General features: G+C 45.6%; 1 long non-coding RNA gene across 1 annotated transcript in view; it reads left to right on the top strand.

Moving 5' to 3' along the window:
• The first annotated feature begins 13,130 nt into the window (after positions 1 to 13,130).
• The window catches only part of LOC135976856 (uncharacterized), a 35,766-nt gene continuing 30,333 nt past the window's right edge, over positions 13,131 to 18,563 (top strand). The window contains exons 1-5 of the long non-coding RNA XR_010594145.1: positions 13,131 to 13,283; positions 13,958 to 14,466; positions 15,419 to 15,478; positions 16,060 to 16,191; positions 17,072 to 17,179. This is a non-coding gene — a long non-coding RNA (uncharacterized LOC135976856). The remainder of the gene's footprint in view (positions 13,284 to 13,957; positions 14,467 to 15,418; positions 15,479 to 16,059; positions 16,192 to 17,071; positions 17,180 to 18,563) is intronic.

Genomic DNA, 18,563 nt, shown 5'->3' on the forward strand with positions numbered 1-18,563 from the left:
AAATGACAGACTCAGGTGCAAAGCTTTCTCCGTGGAGATTGCAAAGAGGGAAATGGATCCAGGCTCAGCCGGCCCTTATCCCAGCAGACGGGCGGCTCCGCCAGGTTCATCTCCCAGGTAAAGGGAGGGAGGGAAAACCGTTAACTCTTTCCTTTCTCTACCACGCAAAAATCCCCGCCTGCTGTCGGCTCCTGCCCAGTTATTCCAGACACCTGGGATTTCCAACATGCCATTTATTTCACACTACCCCGCCCTGTCTCACAGGGTCACCGAGTTGTCCCCTAGTTACGCTTTTTCTCGCCTGTTTTGTCTCTTACGTATTAACCTGGTTGGCATGAGATCCTTTCACAGCCAACCAGGGAGAGACAGACCGAATACTTGAGAGTGATTTGCACCATTTTAAAATGCAGCTGGCTTCAAAGGGTCAGACGAGCCCGGTCCTTTCCCTGCTGCTCAGATTAAGCTGCTCCCCCTGCGTCTTCTTAACAAACTTTCCTTTATCTCCTGTGCACTTACAAACAAACCTCGGGGAAGCAATTAGGGGGAAAGTGCTATCAGACCAATTTGTTAAAATATTGTGACGTGTAATGCTACACTCAGAGCTTGCAGGAAAAAACAATCCGAGGCCTCTGGTTCGCTGCAGGAAACAAAAATTCGTAGCCAGGGACTCAGGACTGCACCACTACTGGCTTTGGCTGCAAAAACGCTTCTCACGCCTGGTCCCTCCGCACTGGTAGCGGAGTAATTGCGCCCTCTACTGGCTCACAGATGACCAGGAGAGAATTATAAAAAGGGAGAGGCGGGCTGTGGAGAATGTGTGAATCACGCCTTTGGGTGCAGATTTGATGATAAGCGCGGAGGCCCCTTATTACTGCTGTGTCTCTTTGTAGCTCCAGACCACAATGGTGGGGAGGGACGGAGGAGTGGAGGCTTCTCAAAACAGGATGGGGATCTACTCTGAGTCAGATACCTTTTGATCTTTACCTAGTGTTTGATACTTTTTTTCCACTGTAGTTTTGTCTTCACACATTCAGGTATCATCAACCACCACTATTTTTCTCTCCTTAAAACGAGCTCCTACTATTCATTCAGTTAATTCATAGCCAATATACAAACACCTGTGTCAAGTATCAGAGGGGTAGCCGTGTTAGTCTGAATCTGTAAAAAGCAACAGAGGGTCCTGTGGCACCTTTGAGACTAACAGAAGTATTGGGAGCATAAGCTTTGGTGGGTAAGAACCTCACTTCTTCAGATGCAAAGGTGCCACAGGACCCTCAAACACCTGTGTGTACACATGATCCTATACCTGTCCTCAGAGAACCACCTTGGTCCCAAGAGAAACTTTGGACAACATTCTGTTAGAGACACATAGATGGGACTGATGTATGGAGAAAGATTAAAACCGCTAGATATGTGCAGCTTGGCTAAACCACCACCAAGAGTAGTAAATCTTTGTCACCATCACTATGTATCACTATTAGTGCAATATCAAGGGTGAAATCATGGCCCCATTGAAGTCAATGGACGTTTTGCCATATAGACTTCAATGGGCCCAGGATTTCACGCCAAGAAGGGGAAATAATCATTGATGGTGATAGAAGAGGTTTATGTAACTAGGATGAAAAGTGAAAAAAGAAAACCAGCTGAATGTCAGGAAAGCCTCAGGATCTAATAGATTAGGGAATAGCCTGCCAAAGGAAGTGGTGGAATCTCCATTGTCCTTGACTCTCTAGAGTTGGCAAAGGGCTTCAGAATATGGTGTGAGGAACTAGAGTCAGTTCCTGCAGTGAGCAGATGATAAACTGATTTAAGAGCATCTCTGCACAGTTTTAAGAGTGTCTTAAATCATCTTAGTTTAAATCAGTTTGTACTCAATTTAGACCTTGTCTACACTAAAAAGTTGTACTGCTTTAACTCTACCAGGAGAGTTAAACAGTACCATTCCCCTAGCGGAAATGCAGTTATATCAGTATAAAGGTGCCTTGTTCTGCTCTAGTTTTTGCTGTATCTGAAGAGGAGCTTTTCAATAAGATATTAAGGGTGGACCAGCCCTTAAGATAAATCAGTTTGAGTGTCTTAAATCAATTGAACTGTCCACAGGGGGTAGGGTTGATGGATTTGAAACAAGTTAGGCTTGAGCTACAATCAGTAGGGATGTAATTTCTTACTAATGTAGGCAAACCACTACAACCCCTAGTGTGGACGTAGTTATAATGGTATAATTAAAGTGGTACAACTTTTGTGTTCAGCCAAGGCTTTACAGGCACAAGCTAAGTTGTTATAATCAGTTTTAAATTGATAAGTGTGTCTACATTGGACTGAATTTGTGCAAACCAATCAGATTAAAACCCCTTTGGTTAAAACAAGGTAAATTCTGTGCGCAGACCAGCTTTTACACACATTAATCTCCATCTACATCAGCATGGCAACACTGGGCGAGCCCTCATGTGGATGGGTCATTTGCTGCCAGCCATTTTAAGAGCCATGTCATCTACCCCTGCTCAGAATAAGCCTGAAATATATAGTGTCTTAAAACTCAAAAACAACAAAACCTCCTCCCAAACAACAGAAATACAAAATGCCCCATCTATCCTAGAGCTCCCACTGGAGTAGAACCAGTGTTGGCAACTTTGGTAAATGTATAGAAAGAGTTGAGAGTCATAATTCTGTCTGTGATGTGACATCATCAAATGCAGAGCAATTAATGGCAGTATCACAGGTGATTATGACTTGAAGTGAGCAGGACCTCTACCTAGCAAACACCCTATTTCCCCCGGAGTTAAAAAACAAGGGAGGAGAAAGAAATATGATATTGAAGCAATACGGTCTCTAAATAAAATGTTTTCCAAAGTGTTTTATGGGTGACTGCATGTCTCCTACAGATAATAGATGTGACTCTGGGTAGCCAGCACAAAGGGGAACCAGTGCAGCCATTACGTGACAACTTCACCTTAGATATAGCAGGATACTTGGCTACTATATCCTACATCCTTCCAGGTTGTGAATGACCTGGGGCAAGATAAGAGAGAGAAATATAAATCTCCAGTAGAAAGACTTTTGACAGAATAGCCATTAGATTGGAGGAATACACACACAAGGCGGCGAACAGCAGAGGCTAACAGCAGGAGTTTGCCTGGGAGTTCGCGTGGGGAGAGCGCACTGAGGCTTTCATCTGCAGGGTTCTCCGAGTAGTTCCTGCAACAGTTGAGGAAGCTCCTAAGAGGACGGTGATATGGAAGGTGAGCGATCAGCTGTTGTAACCTGCACAGGTTGTGCCATGTTTGTCTTTCTTCCGCAGGACAGAAGTGACTTTGTCTGTACAAAGTGCAAGCTGGTCTCCATATTGGAGGAGAAGGTTCGAGGGCTGGAGAAACAAGTATCGACTCTGCGTTGCATAAGGGAAAATGAAGATTTCCTGGACAGACGTCAGGAGATGCTTCTACGGCCACAATGTTCTGAAGATTCAGAGCAGGCGCAGCAGGGACAGAAGGATTGTGAGGAGGTTTGGCAGCATGTGACCTCCAGAAGAAGAAAGAGGAGCGTCCATGCACCAGCAATGGAGATACAGGTGAGCAATCGTTTCCATGTTCTCTCTACAGGTGCTAATGCGGAGAGTGGACTAGATGGCCCATCTGAGGGAAGGGAGCAGAAGGAGACTCCACCGATTGGAAGGCAAAAGATGCACTGTCCTAGGGATGCGGGTTCCACGACCACCACTCCCAAGAGGAGGAGGAGGGTGGTGGTGGTCGGGGACTCCCTCCTCAGGGGGACTGAGACATCTATCTGCCGCCCTGACCGGGAAAACCGAGAGGTCTGCTGCTTGCCAGGAGCTAGGATACACGATGTGACGGAGAGACTGCCGAGACTCATCAAGCCCTCGGATCGCTACCCCTTCCTGCTTCTCCACGTGGGCACCAATGATACTGCCAAGAATGACCTTGAGCGGATCACTGCAGACTACGTGGCTCTGGGAAGAAGGATAAAGGAGTTTGAGGCGCAAGTGGTGTTCTCGTCCATCCTCCCTGTGCAAGGAAAAGGCCGGGGTAGAGACCGTCGAATCGTGGAAGTCAACGAATGGCTACGCAGGTGGTGTCGGAGAGAAGGCTTTGGATTCTTCGACCATGGGATGGTGTTCCAAGAAGAAGGAGTGCTAGGCAGAGACGGGCTCCACCTAACGAAGAGAGGGAAGAGCATCTTCGCCAGCAGGCTGGCTAACCTAGTGAGGAGGGCTTTAAACTAGGTTCACCGGGGGAAGGAGACCAAAGCCCTGAGGTAAGTGGGGAAATGGGATCCTGGGAGGAAGCACAAGCAGGAGAGCGCAAGAGGGGAGGACTCCTGTCTCATGCTGAGAAAGAGGGACGATCATTGAGTTATCTTAAGTGCCTATACACAAATGCAAGAAGCCTGGGAAACAAGCAGGGAGAACTGGAAGTCCTGGCACAGTCAGGGAACTATGATGTGATTGGAATAACAGAGACTTGGTGGGATAACTCACATGACTGGAGTACTGTCATGGATGGTTATAAACTGTTCAGGAAGGACAGGCAGGGCAGAAAAGGTGGGGGAGTTGCATTGTATGTAAGAGAGGAGTATGACTGCTCAGAGCTCCGGTATGATACTGCAGAAAAACCTGAGTGTCTCTGGATAAAGTTGAGAAGTGGGAGCAACAAGGGTGATGTCGTGGTTGGAGTCTGCTATAGACCACCAGACCAGGGGGATGAGGTGGACGAGGCTTTCTTCTGGCAACTAGCAGAAGTTGCTAGATCGCAGGCCCTGGTTCTCATGGGAGACTTTAATCACCCTGATATCTGCTGGGAGAGCAATACAGCGGTGCACAGGCAATCCAGGAAATTTTTGGAAAGCGTAGGGGACAATTTCCTGGTGCAAGTGCTGGAGGAACCAACTAGGGGCAAAGCTTTTCTTGACCTGCTGCTCACAAACAGGGAAGAACTAATAGGGGAAGCAAAAGTGGATGGGAACCTGGGAGGCAGTGACCATGAGATGGTCGAGTTCAGGATCCTGACACAAGGAAGAAAGGAGAGCAGCAGAATATGGACCCTGGACTTCAGAAAAGCAGACTTTGACTCCCTCAGGGAACAGATGGGCAGGATCCCCTGGGAGAATAACATGAAGGGCAAAGGGGTGCAGGAGAGCTGGCTGTATTTTAAAGAATCCTTATTGAGGTTGCAGGAACAAACCATCCCGATGTGTAGAAAGAATAGTAAATATGGCAGGCGACCAGCTTGGCTAAACAGTGAAATCCTTGCTGATCTTAAACGCAAAAAAGAGGCTTATAAGAAGTGGAAGATTGGACAAATGACCAGGGAGGAGTATAAAAATATTGCTCAGGCGTGCAGGAGTGAAATCAGGAAGGCCAAATCACACTTGGAGTTGCAGTTAGCAAGAGATGTTAAGAGTAACAAGAAGGGTTTCTTCAGGTATGTTAGCAACAAGAAGAAAATCAAGGAAAGTGTGGGCCCCTTACTGAATGAGGGAGGCAACCTAGTGACCGAGGATGTGGAAAAAGCTAATGTACTCAATGATTTTTTTGCCTCTGTCTTCACGCACAAGGTCAGCTCCCAGATTGCTGCACTGGGCAGTACAGCATGGGGAGAAGGTGACCAGCCCTCTGTGGAGAAAGAAGTGGTTCGGGACTATTTAGAAAAACTGGACGTGCACAAGTCCATGGGGCCGGATGCGCTGCATCCGAGGGTGCTAAAGGAGTTGGCGGGTGAGATTGCAGAGCCATTAGCCATTATTTTTGAAAACTCATGGCGATCGGGGGAGGTCCCAGATGACTGGAAAAAGGCTAATGTAGTGCCCATCTTTAAAAAAAGGGAAGAAGGAGGATCCGGGGAACTACAGGCCAGTCAGCCTCACCTCAGTCCCTGGAAAAATTATGGAGCAGGTCCTCAAGGAATCAATTATGAAACATTTAGAGGAAAGGAAAGTGATCAGGAACAGTCAGCATGGATTCACGAAGGGGAAGTCGTGCCTGACTAACCTAATGATGAGATAACTGGCTCTGTGGATGAGGGGAAAGCAGTGGATGTGTTATTTCTTGACTTTAGCAAAGCTTTTGATACTGTCTCCCACAGTATTCTTGCCACCAAGTTAAAGAAGTATGGGCTGGATGAATGGACTGTAAGGTGGATAGAAAGCTGGCTAGATCGTCGGGCTCAACGGGTAGTGATCAATGGCTCCATGTCTAGTTGGCAGCCGGTTTCAAGTGGAGTGCCCCAAGGGTCGGTCCTGGGGCCGGTTTTGTTTAATATCTTTATTAATGATCTGGAGGATGGTGTGGACTGCACTCTCAGCAAGTTTGCAGATGACACTAAACTAGGAGGCGTGGTAGATACACTAGAGGGTAGGGATCGGATACAGAGGGACCTAGACAAATTAGAGGATTGGGCAGAAAAAAACCTGATGAGGTTCAACAAGGACAAGTGCAGAGTCCTGCACTTAGGACGGAAGAATCCCATGCACTGCTACAGACTAGGGACCGAATGGCTAGGTAGCAGTTCTGCTGAAAAGGACCTAGGGGTCACAGTGGACGAGAAGCTGGATATGAGTCAACAGTGTGCTCTTGTTGCCAAGAAGGCTAACGGCATTTTGGGCTGTATAAGTAGGGGCATTGCCAGCAGATCGAGGAACGTGATCGTTCCCCTTTATTCGACATTGGTGAGGCCTCATCTGGAATACTGTGTCCAGTTTTGGGCCCCACACTACAAGAAGGATGTGGAAAAATTGGAAAGAGTCCAGCGGAGGGCAACAAAAATGATTAGGGGTCTGGAGCATATGACTTATGAGGAGAGGCTGAGAGAACTGGGATTGTTTAGTCTCCAGAAGAGAAGAATGAGGGGGGATTTGATAGCAGCCTTCAACTACCTGAAGGGGGGTTCCAAAGAGGATGGAGCTCGGCTGTTCTCAGTGGTGGCAGATGACAGAACAAGGAGCAATGGTCTCAAGTTGCGGTGGGGGAAGTCCAGGTTGGATATCAGGAAAAACTATTTCACTAGGAGGGTGGTGAAACACTGGAATGCGTTACCTAGGGAGGTGGTGGAGTCTCCTTCCTTGGAGGTTTTTAAGGCCCGGCTTGACAAAGCCCTGGCTGGGATGATTTAGCTGGGAATTGGTCCTGCTTTGAGCAGGGGGTTGGACTAGATGACCTCTTGAGGTCCCTTCCAACTCTGATATTCTATGATTCTATGATTCTAAGTCTATTGTTACAGAGGTGATGCCTTTTCCATGGAGAGCTTAATGCCAAATAAGAGATGGGAAGAGGACCGAGCCAATGATCTGCATGGAATTTACACAGATGAGCAGGGATAGTTGAAACTTGTGGGGAAAAAAACAAGGAAAAGTTGAAAATTGTGGAAAAAGCTACGTACCGTCTCTGCGTGTGTGAGTAAAACTGTAAACCATTTTGCCATGTTCTATGTACCTTACTTAAACACTGCATCAAAATATATTTTCAAGGAATGCCTGCTTAATTGTTTTGCTGCTAATGTACTGTATGTTACTGGAGCCAACACAAATCTGCCTCCACTGCAGACAAATTCTGAGGAGATTTTCACCTCAACTCCATGTAACTGTGCAGCTCACTAATCTTCTGTTCAGAGGGAAATTTAAAAAGTACACCCTAAATATTTTTCTTTCCCCATAAAAGACTCACACAAGCAAAATGGGGACAGTGTCTAAGGCCTAATTCTGCACTCAGATCAATTAATGTGGGCCCCTGCATCTATATAGTCAGGTTCAATAGCACGCCCAGATGCAAGATCAGGCACTAACTGCTTCTACAGGAGAAAGAGTCAGTTTCATTCTATTAGGTGTTGTCTACCAAATGTACAAAGGAAACAACACCCTCCCTCCCCATTTTCTCATCTCTTTCAGTTTGAATAATTTCTTTAACAATAGGTTATAAGATTCAGACAGAGGTATATGTGACGGGTTGGGTCACAGAAACCCCCTTGGGAGCTGCCACCCGATGTGCAAAGACTACCCCTGCTTCTGTTTTCCCTGCCAGCTCAGGACTCCAGCACCCTGTCTTGCTGAGCCAGACACTCCCGTCTGGCTCCAGACACAGACCCAGGGTCTGAATCACTTGTCCCAAAGCTGCAAGTTTACCCAAAAACAGCTCGCAGTAGTGCGCTTGTCTTTAGCACTCAGATGCCCAACTCCCAATGGGGTCTAAACCCAGATAAATCTGTTTTACCCTGCATAAAGTTTATGCAGGGCAAACTCATAAATTGTTCGCCCTCTATAACACTGATAGAGAGATATGCACAGTTGTTTGCTCCCCCAGGTATTAATACATACTCTGAGTAAATTACTAAATAGAAAGTGATTTTATTAAATACAGACAGTAGGATTTAAGTGGCTCAAAGTAGTAACAGACAGAACAAAGTAAGTCACAAGCAAAATAAAACAAAATGCGCAGATCTATGCCTAAACAAACTGAATACAGATAATTTCCTCACCAGTTCCAGAATGCTCCCTTTTACAGGCTAATCTCCTTTTAGCCTGGGTCCAGCAATCACTCACACCCCCTGTAGTTACTGTCCTTTGTTTCAGTCTCCTTCAAGTATCCTGGGGGGGGTGGAGAGGCTCCTTCTTTAGCCAGCTGAAGACAATGGGAGTCATCAAGATTCCAAACCATCATTAATGGTCCACACTTTACACAATTACAATAGGCCCTCAGAGTTACATTTTATATTTCTAGTTTTAGATACAAGAGTGGTACATTTATACAAATCAGATGATCACACTCAGTAGATTATAAGCTTTGTAATGATACCTTACAAGAGACCTTTTGCATGAGGCATATCCCAGTTACTTACATTCACTTATTACCGTATTTTCTCTAAAACTATCTCAGTTACATTATATTGACTTATTATCAAGTTTTTATAAAACCATATAGACTGCACAACGTCACAGTATAATTCTTAAATTGACAGAATAGACTTATATGACTTGGTGGTAAAATGCCTTAACTAGTGCTTCTAGTAGAGAAGTAGACCTTTGCTACCACCAGTCTTGCTGTTACACCAGTGAACATGGTGGTGAATTACTGGGCTTCTATATGCCAGTATAGACTGAGTCGCAGGGGAAAGTGATAATATTAATCATGAATACATGCTACAGAAGTTTCAGTTAAGCTGAACTATGCTAATGCTAGAAACAGGAATAATTATTCATTTTAAGATAATATAAAACATTGCCCGCTTTTGGAAGCAATGGTTGTATCTCTTATAACCTTGCCAATAGCCCTTCCCAAAATTATGTTGTGGGGTCAGGTAATGTACAGCCCTGGCCAGGCTTCTCTTGATCCTCCACCCTATAATCCTTTTTAAACAGACATTCAATCCATTTACTCTTAATAGAAAATGAGAGAGGGGGAACAAAATGAAACAAGAGCAAAACAAAGGGACTAGAGGGGGAAGTGCTAAATAGCATATTAATTTTAGATATGATTCTCCAGTCCTGAAAAAAGAACTCACACCCACCTGGAACCCACTGAAGCCAAAGGGTGAGATCTTGGCCCCATTGATGTGTGTTTTGCTATTGACTTCAGTGGAGTAGGTCTTTCACCTCAGGTGTAGGGTGGCCATCCCCTGCAGTTCTCTTTGCAGGATCAGGCTCTGAAGATTGTATTCGGGTGTGGATATTTAAAAATAAATATAACATCCAAGTTTGATCCCAATTCAGTTTTTTGTTTTGTTTTTAAAGCTGGTGGTGGGGGAGGTGTCAAATCAAGAGCTCAGTGACAAGATCTTAAAACCATTTTCAAAGGTTTATTTTGAAGGTGGTTTTGGTATGTAATCCACCTCTGTATCTTGCTATACCTGAAAGTAATATTAGAAACCACTGTCAGCTAAGAAGTAATTAAAAATGTTGACTTCTCCCCGTGTTACATCTTTGATTGCTGAAAGTAAGAGGGTTTTAAAAATCTAATTTACTTTTCAAGGGTATGCTCTTTACATGTTGCATTTATCTAGAAAATAATCAATCAGTTAATTTTCCTTGTTTTCAGTCAATTTCATTCTCTGGTTCTCTTGCAACTCAAAATTGTTAGGGTTATAAACATTGCAAAGGACCGTTTACATTAAAAACACATGCATTCTCTGAATTTTTTGTATTTGTGTGTGGAAACATTTCTATTAAATCATATTAGATTTCTTTAGAGTAAAAATCTCAATGCTGGCTACCTCATAATAGCCACTTAATTATTTTTTAAATCTATTACCTGTTATCTAATTCAGAACACACTGAAGTAAATCAAAGGAGTTTCATGGCTTTCAGTGGGTTTTGGATCACACCCTCAATTATATTAACACTGAAATTAACACCTGGCTGAGGTTAATGAATGGGAAGGGGGTGAGTTAGCACCAGTGCTTTTGGTATTGTTTGACTGGAGAGTGCTTCCTGCAGGGCTGGATTAAAGGAAAACTGCACTGTTTTGAATGCATAATAAAAAGAGATGTTCAAAGCTCTTGTAAAAGATAAACTGTTATTTTAGTCAAAACTTTCTTTAGAAGAAGAGGTAACAGAGCTATCAGCTTTGAAAGGCTTGTCATGCATTCCCTGAATCTTATTACACACTATTGGATTGCCAAAATAGCACAACACTAGTTGATTAACTCTTCTTTAATATATTTAAGACAGTTAAGGTATTCTAATAGGGCTGTAAATTTAAGGGGCCTCAGCTATAGATGTTGATCATAACTTACATAACATTGTTGCGGTCTATTAGCAAAAATACATTCGCCTTCCCTGTAGTGATTTTCTGCATGGAAAGAGCTGCAAGTCTCACTTTCAGACTTTTCAATGCACTCTGTAAGAAAGAATTCCATACACAAGGGAGCAGGCCAGACCTTAGTTTGTCCTCAATATTTGGAGGCCAGGGCTGTGTTGAGTGGGTGTTTGGATGCATTAAGACTGTCTCTACTTGAGGATAAGCAACTGGGGTTGAGTAAACAGTCCAGCTGCGCCAGTGCAAACTCCAAGAGTAGACAAGAAAGACTGCCATTTGCATTGGTGGAATTTAACCTGGTGTCAAGCAGAAGAAGGTTGTACTTGAGCAAACGGTGGCTTTGACTGTTCACACTAGGGGTTACTCTAGTGCAAAACCTAGGTAGTTTTAAAGTAGAGCTTGATATATTTATGAATGGGGTATATGACAGGGTTGTCTGGAATAGCAGGGACTGACCCCCGTGACCAAGGAGGTCCCTTCCAATCATATGTCTCTATGTTTCATTTATGCTGATGGCTACAATTGGGGCAAGTCATCAGGTAAGAAAAGGCCTCAGAAATAGAACAGGGATTTGTATGCTAGTTCAATCCATGTGCTTGGTTAAATAAGTTTTCTTCACTAAGCTAAAAAGGTGCAAGAACAGCTTAACTATGATAAACAAGCAAGTACAATCACTGCCATTTTATACAGAAGCCCACCCTTTGGAGGCATTCCTAGACAAATGCACAATTTTACATCATCCTGTCTTACTTCATTTGTCAGGATACGGGCAGGCAGGCAGCCCAGTTTTCAAAAGGAGCCACTGACTTTGAATGCTTCCGTTTTGGGGTATGGAACCTGACATCTTGGCCCTGACTTACAGAGGTGCTGCTCACTATAGCTCCCATCCAGTGTAAGTGCTTGATATGTCTTGAAATCACACCCTAAAGTGTCTCAAATTGGGCACCCCATGCAGGAAGCATCTGACATTAGGTTCCAGTCCTATAGACAATCAAGGCATGTGGTTAACTGCTTGAAGGACCAGCAAAACACTCCTGAAAATCTGGGCCTTGCCTGCCATGGGATGTTCTGAGCCATAATTCATTAGGGCGTGCGAAGTGATTGGAGTTCCCCAGTTGGAAGTGGTTAGACAAGTAGAATGTAGTATTGCAGTATGAAAGTTCTTTGCTATAACTCTAGTTCCTTTCAGTGGAAGAACAAGTCCCTCACCAATAGGGTTACCATATTTCAACAATCCAAAAAGAGGACACGGGGTGCCGCCTAGCCCCGCCCCCTCCCACTTCCCGCCCCCCTCGGAATTCCCCTACCCCCTACCTGTCCCCTGACTGCACTCTCCTGAGACACCCCCCCCACCCTAACTTCCCCCAGGACCCCACCCCCTATCTAAGTCTCCCTGCTCCCTGTCCCCTGACTGCCCAAACCGCTCTCTACACCTTCTCCCGACAGCCCCCCCAGAACCCCCGACCAATCTACCCCCCCGTTCTCTGTCCCCCGACTGCCACAAATGCTCTCTACACCCACTTCTCCCGACAGCCCTCCCAGAACCCCCGACCAAACTAACCCCCCCGTTCCCTGTCCCTTGCCTGCCCCAACCGCTCTCTACACCCCCTTCTCCTGACAGCCCCCCCAGAACCTCCGACCAATCTAACCGCCACCGTTCCCTGTCCCTTGCCTGCCCCAACCGCTCTCTACACCCCCTTCTCCTGACAGCCCCCCCAAACCCCCAACCAATCTAACCCCCCTGTTCCCTGTCCCTTGCCTGCCCCAACCGCTCTCTACACCCCCTTCTCCTGACAGCCCCCCGAACCCCCGACCAATCTAACCCCCCGTTCCCTGTCCCTTGCCTGCCTCAACCGCTCTCTACACCCCCTTCTCCTGACAGCCCCCCCAAACCCCCGACCAATCTAACCCCCCCGTTCCCTGTCCCTTGCCTGCCCCCCCCCCCCCAGGACGAGGGAGAGCTGCAAGCTCCACGTGCAGCCAAACACTGGGGCGCTGCTCTGCGGGGGAGGAGGGAGCGGGCGCGGGGGAGGGACTCTGGCTGCTAGAGGCCCCAGTGGCTGCGAGCGGCTTTCAATCAGGCCCAGCCGTCCAATCAGCCGCGCCGCACTCTGCATGAGGGGAAGGGGGAAATCCCGGACATTTCTACTTTATTAGAAATCCCCCCGGACGGCCATTTACAGCTGAAAAAGTCACATATGTCCGAGGAAACCCGGACGGATGGTAACCCTAAACTAGCACTCGGCTGAGCCCTCAAGGGTTAACACATTGTTGTTAATGTAGCCTCTCACACAAGGCAGCACGAACAGGAGGGAGGGGAGACAGCACAGCAGACAGAGACAGACACACACCTTGTTTGTGGGAGAGAGAGAGAGAGATGCACACTGCCCCGTTCAGGAAGCTGACCCACTCTTAAGTGCATTGTCTTTTGAAGTGGATCAGGAAGTTGAGACAGCAGCTGCTGCCCCAAGCACTCTCTGTCTCTCTCCGCCGGTGTCCCCTCCCTGCTCTACATGGAGAAGGGGTAAGCGGGGTGCAGCAGCAGGGGGGAGGGGGACACCCTGACATTAGCCCCCCTTACTCCCCTCCCCGCACAGCAAACAGGAGTCTCTGGGAGCAGCTCCAAGGCATAGGGCAGGAGCAGCACATGGCAGTGGGGGAAGGGACAGCCCCGTTCGTTCCCCTGCGGGACACCAGCGGGCGGGGGGGGGGCTGGGGCCTGCTGCCCCCACTCCGGGGCCGCCGCGGGATAGTAGCCTGGGCCTCCCTCCAGCGCTTGTGGAGGAAGGGTTGTTTTTTTGTTTTTGTTTTTGCCACGCCCCCCGCCACGCCCCTGCCCGCATCACCCTCCCCCCACCCCCCACGTCCCGATATTTGACTTGGGTGATCTGGTCACCCTAGATATAATCAATGGTTTCTACAGACAGTAGCTTACAAGTTTTAACAGAAGACCCAAGACATTTTTGTACTGGGTGAAACTGTTGGATTTCAAAGTGTGCGGGACAAATTATGAGGGGGTCACTGTCACTTGGGGGAATCACTGTTAGTACCATCTTTAATATCCCTACAAAATATTCTCTGGAGTCAGTCCCTGGGGCACAGATGTTAAGCAATTTCTACAAGTCACAGTCAGTCAAAGCAGAACCATAAAAAGAACCCAGATCTCCTGATTCGCCTGTTCTATCCTCCTCTCTCTAGCTACCTGTCATGTGATGAACTACACCTTCTGTGATGGACTACTTTTACTGAACCAGGGCTGACTGCAGACAGACACCAGAGATGCCGGCTGTTAGCCAAACATGGGAAACAGAACTCGGGATCTTCAGCTCCAAAAATAGGCCTCTGTCACTTGAGCACAAAGAGAATTACCACCAGTTCTCCCTAAACTTGAAGCTTTTATTTATCTTTTTGGGCTAGTCTCTAGAGAGGGCACATAGTCATAAACAAATGGGCAGGGCAGGGGCAGGCAGGATGCACACATATATAACAGCCACTACATCACCCCCTTTTGTGAGTTAACACCTGGTTGTCATGGCAATTGCACCACAGCCTTCATTGTGACATCCTCTAGCCCAAGCAAAGCTATTGAGGCAATGAACAACAGTCAGTGCTCAACTTGGCCTCAGAGAGAGACAGTTGGTGCCGTGCTATACTGTAGCAATTTTGAGTTTTTGGTACATACAAGATTTGGCATTCAGACCTCAGAAGTAAGTGAGTTTTTCCATGTACCCAATATAATAGAACTGTGTGAGTTTTTTTATGAATGGAGTTGTGGGGCCACCGGGGTTTCAGCCTAGTTCTCAGTGGGCATTAGATAGATTATTCCTGTAACTTTGAACCTAGAGGATTCCAAATGAAAACAAAGCTAACAAAGAAAAGCCTGAAAGAATCTTAACCTAAATAGGACTTAATCAGTCTCTTAAACAGAGGGATATTGTATGAGATATGGGAACAGTTTTAAGGCCATCTTCAACTGCAGAGATCACCTCATTGTTTAATTAATTCCTTTGCCCTATCATTAATGAGATGAGTACCAACCTGAAAAACAGTCCTATCTTCACAAGTCAATAATAATCCTTTGTCTAGCCAGTGATCCTAAATATATATATATATATATATATATATATATATAGAGAGAGAGAGAGAGAGAGAGAGAGAGAGAGAGAGAGAGCACCAATCACCACAACATCTCTCTATCCACCTATCAAAGTAGGGAAGTACTATTTACCTCTCACATAACACAAGAAAAAGGGGTCACCCAATGAAATTAAGAGGCAGTAGAGTTAAAACAAAATGAAGTACTTCTTCACACAATGCATAGTCAACCTGTGGAATTCATTGCCAAGGGATGTTGTGAAGACCAAAAGTATAACTGGGTTCAAAAAAGAAGTAGATAAATTCATGGAGGACAGATCCATCAGTCGCTATTAGTCAAGTTGGTCAGAGACTCAATCCCCAGTCTCCAGGTATCCTAAACCTCTAGTGCTAGAAGCTGGGACTGTACAACACTTGAAATTGCCCAGTAATGTTCATTCCTTCTGAAGCACCTGGCACTGGTCACTTTCAGAAGACAAGATACTCCCATTGCCCGATCATCTCTCTTTAAATGCATGGAAGATTTCCCTAATGTCTAATATACATTTCTCTATTTTTATTCAGTTAAGATCTCAGAACCCATTCGTGGAGGATGGAGTACCTAAGGTCAAAGGTGGATTCTTGGTAAGAAGATAAAAAAAGTTTTACATTGTACACACTGTACAGAGTGACAGAGTGTGTGTGGAGGGGAGTGGGGGGGGGGGGAGTGACAGGGGAAAAGGTCTGACTTTGAGCCACATAGTGTAGCCAAAAAGCCTCAGAATACCATGTAGGCCACTGACAGCTTGACACATAATCCTGCAGGTAGCTCTGCTTAGTGTATAGTGTTGCATGTCTCCTTCTGAACCCCCTAACAGTTGAGTGGTTAAATGTCTGGGTTCCTCTCAGAGATCCCTTCCTAAAATAATAGTTTTAGGTGCCTCAAAAACTCATTAAGCCACCCTTTTAAATCAGGTTTCCTGCTCAATGCTGGAGTCAGCAATCCTTTAGCTCCTCTACTGTTCACAGCATTCCTTAAACCCACAGTTCATAAATTGCTTTGGTTATTGGTAAAATACTCTTATTAGGAACTCATTGGGATATTGTCTGTCATTTTACACAGAGGAACAGAATAATAAACAGACTGTGTATTCCAACCTTAAATCGATAGACACCTCCCAGTGCCCTACCCATTCCTAACATTTTGTTGTTTCCATTTAATTTAGGATGAACGTTCCATCAAGTGCCAGACCAAGGATCCACACCAAATTGGCAGCTATGTTTTGGCCCCTAACCTACTTTGTCTTTCCGAATGAAGCCTCCTCACCTTTTAAAAAGACAGATCCATCCTTGATCAGGTAATTCTGGCAATCAGCATACTCCTTGCCCTAGGTTAGAGTACTTTGGGGGCTGCAGGGTTTCAGGTACATGTATGGAACAGGGCTCCCATCTTTCTGAAAATATGGATGCAGCACTGTTCAAAAAACTCTTCCTTCGCCAGGGGTGTGTGTCCTGCCTGGACCCCGGCAAAGTCTGGGAATGCCCACATCTGGAGCTTGGGACCCATTTTTCTAGTTTATGATGCTCTCAAGAGTGAGAAAAGAAGGGAATTAGGAACAGAAAATGCACCAGTCACATGTTTAGTGTGATCTCAACTTTGCTCTCTGTATTTCACTGGGACTATAGGGTAGGCAGGGGGTGAGGAACAGCTCTACTAAGAAGACAATGTACTTACAAAGGTATTTCTACAATGTAGTTTGGGGACGGGGCAACTGAGAGCTCCTCCAAAGATCTCAATCACTTGTAAAGAGATTATTCCCGAAAATCCATTGCCCGTGAGTAATGGAGCACTCCATCCCTGATTCAATGGAGTTTATTTTCTCCTTTGGTAGTGACCAAGACCAAGAAGAATGGCTGGTGAGATAAAACAGCTGATGGCCATATAGGGATTAGGGAGTCATGGGGCTCACTGCTTTTCCTCTCTCTTGCCCATTTAGCTGATATGAGAATTTAGGAGTCTGCGGGAGCCCAGTTCCCCAAATTGATTTGAAATTTCTGTTGATGAAACAATAGAGATTTTATTAGAGGATGGAAGAAAGTCACATTAACATTGATTTTACCAGGCCATGGGATCATTCCGTGTTATTAATGTAAATTATGGTATATGAGGAGGCAGGAGATACAGAAGAGAATTACTTTCCTGATACTCCTATTTCCTTTCCATTCATGTTATTTTAGTATGAATATGATCAGTGACTCTCCCTTGCCTGCCCCTGTACGCCCCGAGGCTCAGTTCTGTGGGATTTATGAAAGTTTCTTCAAACAGACTGGACCCTCTACCTCTGAGTGAGTATTGGGATTTCTTCACTTCTTTATCTGTATGTATATTGGGGAGGGTGCATGTCCAAGTTTGTGCAGGGCTTTGGGTGTAGACAATATGGTTACCACATTTCTAAGAAGATAAACACATAACAATATATTCTCTGCAGTCATTGTAAGGAAGAACTACATTCTCTCTCACCCTGGGCATTTTCTGACCAACAACCAGCTCCAACCATTCCTCCTCACGTTAACATTCTCTTGCAATACAAATACACTGATTTTACCAGGCCCTGGGATCATTCAGTGTTATTAATGTAAATTATGGTATATGAGGAGGCAGGAGATACAGGAGAGAATTCCTTTCCTGATACTCCTATTTCCTTTCCATTCATGTTATTTTAGGGTGAATACTCCAGCATGGCGTCACTTGATCAGTGACTCTCCCTTGCCTGCCCCTGTACGCCCCAAGGCTCAGTTCTGGGGGATTTATGAAAATTTCCTCAAACAGACTGGACTCTCTAACCCTGAGTGAGTATTGGGATTTCTTCACTTCTTTATCTGTATGTATATTGGGGAGGGTGCATGTCCAAGTTTGTGCTGGGCTTTGGGTGTAGACAATATGGTTACCACATTTCTAAAAAGATAAACACATAACAATATATTCTCGGCAGTCATTGTAAGGAAGAACTACATTCTCTCTCACCCTGGGCATTTTCTGACCAACAACCAGCTCTAACCATTCCTCCTCACGTTAACATTCTCTTGCAATGCAAATACACCTTTCCCGTAATCCTGACTTCATCCTGCTTCTATCTAGTTAGTGATTGTCCTATTCTCCCCTGTCACTGCACTTCAGTGGAAGGGGAAAGTCTTAACATATTTGCAGAGTGATTCAAAGACTCGGGGTATGTTTACAGTACCTGTCGGATCAGTGGGCAGTGATCGATCCAGCAGGGGTCGATTTATCACATCTAGTCTAGATGCGATAAATCGACCCCCTAGTGCTCTCCCATCGACTCCTGTACTCTGACACCGCGACAAGAACAGGCAGAGTCAACAGTGGAGCGGCAGCAGCCGACTCACCGCAGTGAAGACATGCGGTGAGTAGGTCTAAGTACGTTGACTTCAGCTACATTAGTCACGTAGCTGAAGTTGCGTAACTTAGATCGATCCCCCCCAGTGTAGACCAAGCCTCAGTTACTGCTTTGGCAAAGGAGTTTACTACTATTTAATTTAGAGCAGACTCTCTTCCATTCAGTGAGTACAGGAGATCTACTGTGCGGGTACATCTTTCTTTTGTGCGGGGAGGGGTCAGTAAAGGCTCAGGGTAAAGCATGGAATAGAGTTGCCATCTACCTGAAAACGTAAATACAAGATGATTATGTTGCTCCAGGCATTCTAAGGAGGC

Source organism: Chrysemys picta, chromosome 20 (assembly GCF_011386835.1).
Source record: "Chrysemys picta bellii isolate R12L10 chromosome 20, ASM1138683v2, whole genome shotgun sequence".
Classification (NCBI taxonomy): domain Eukaryota; kingdom Metazoa; phylum Chordata; order Testudines; family Emydidae; genus Chrysemys; species Chrysemys picta.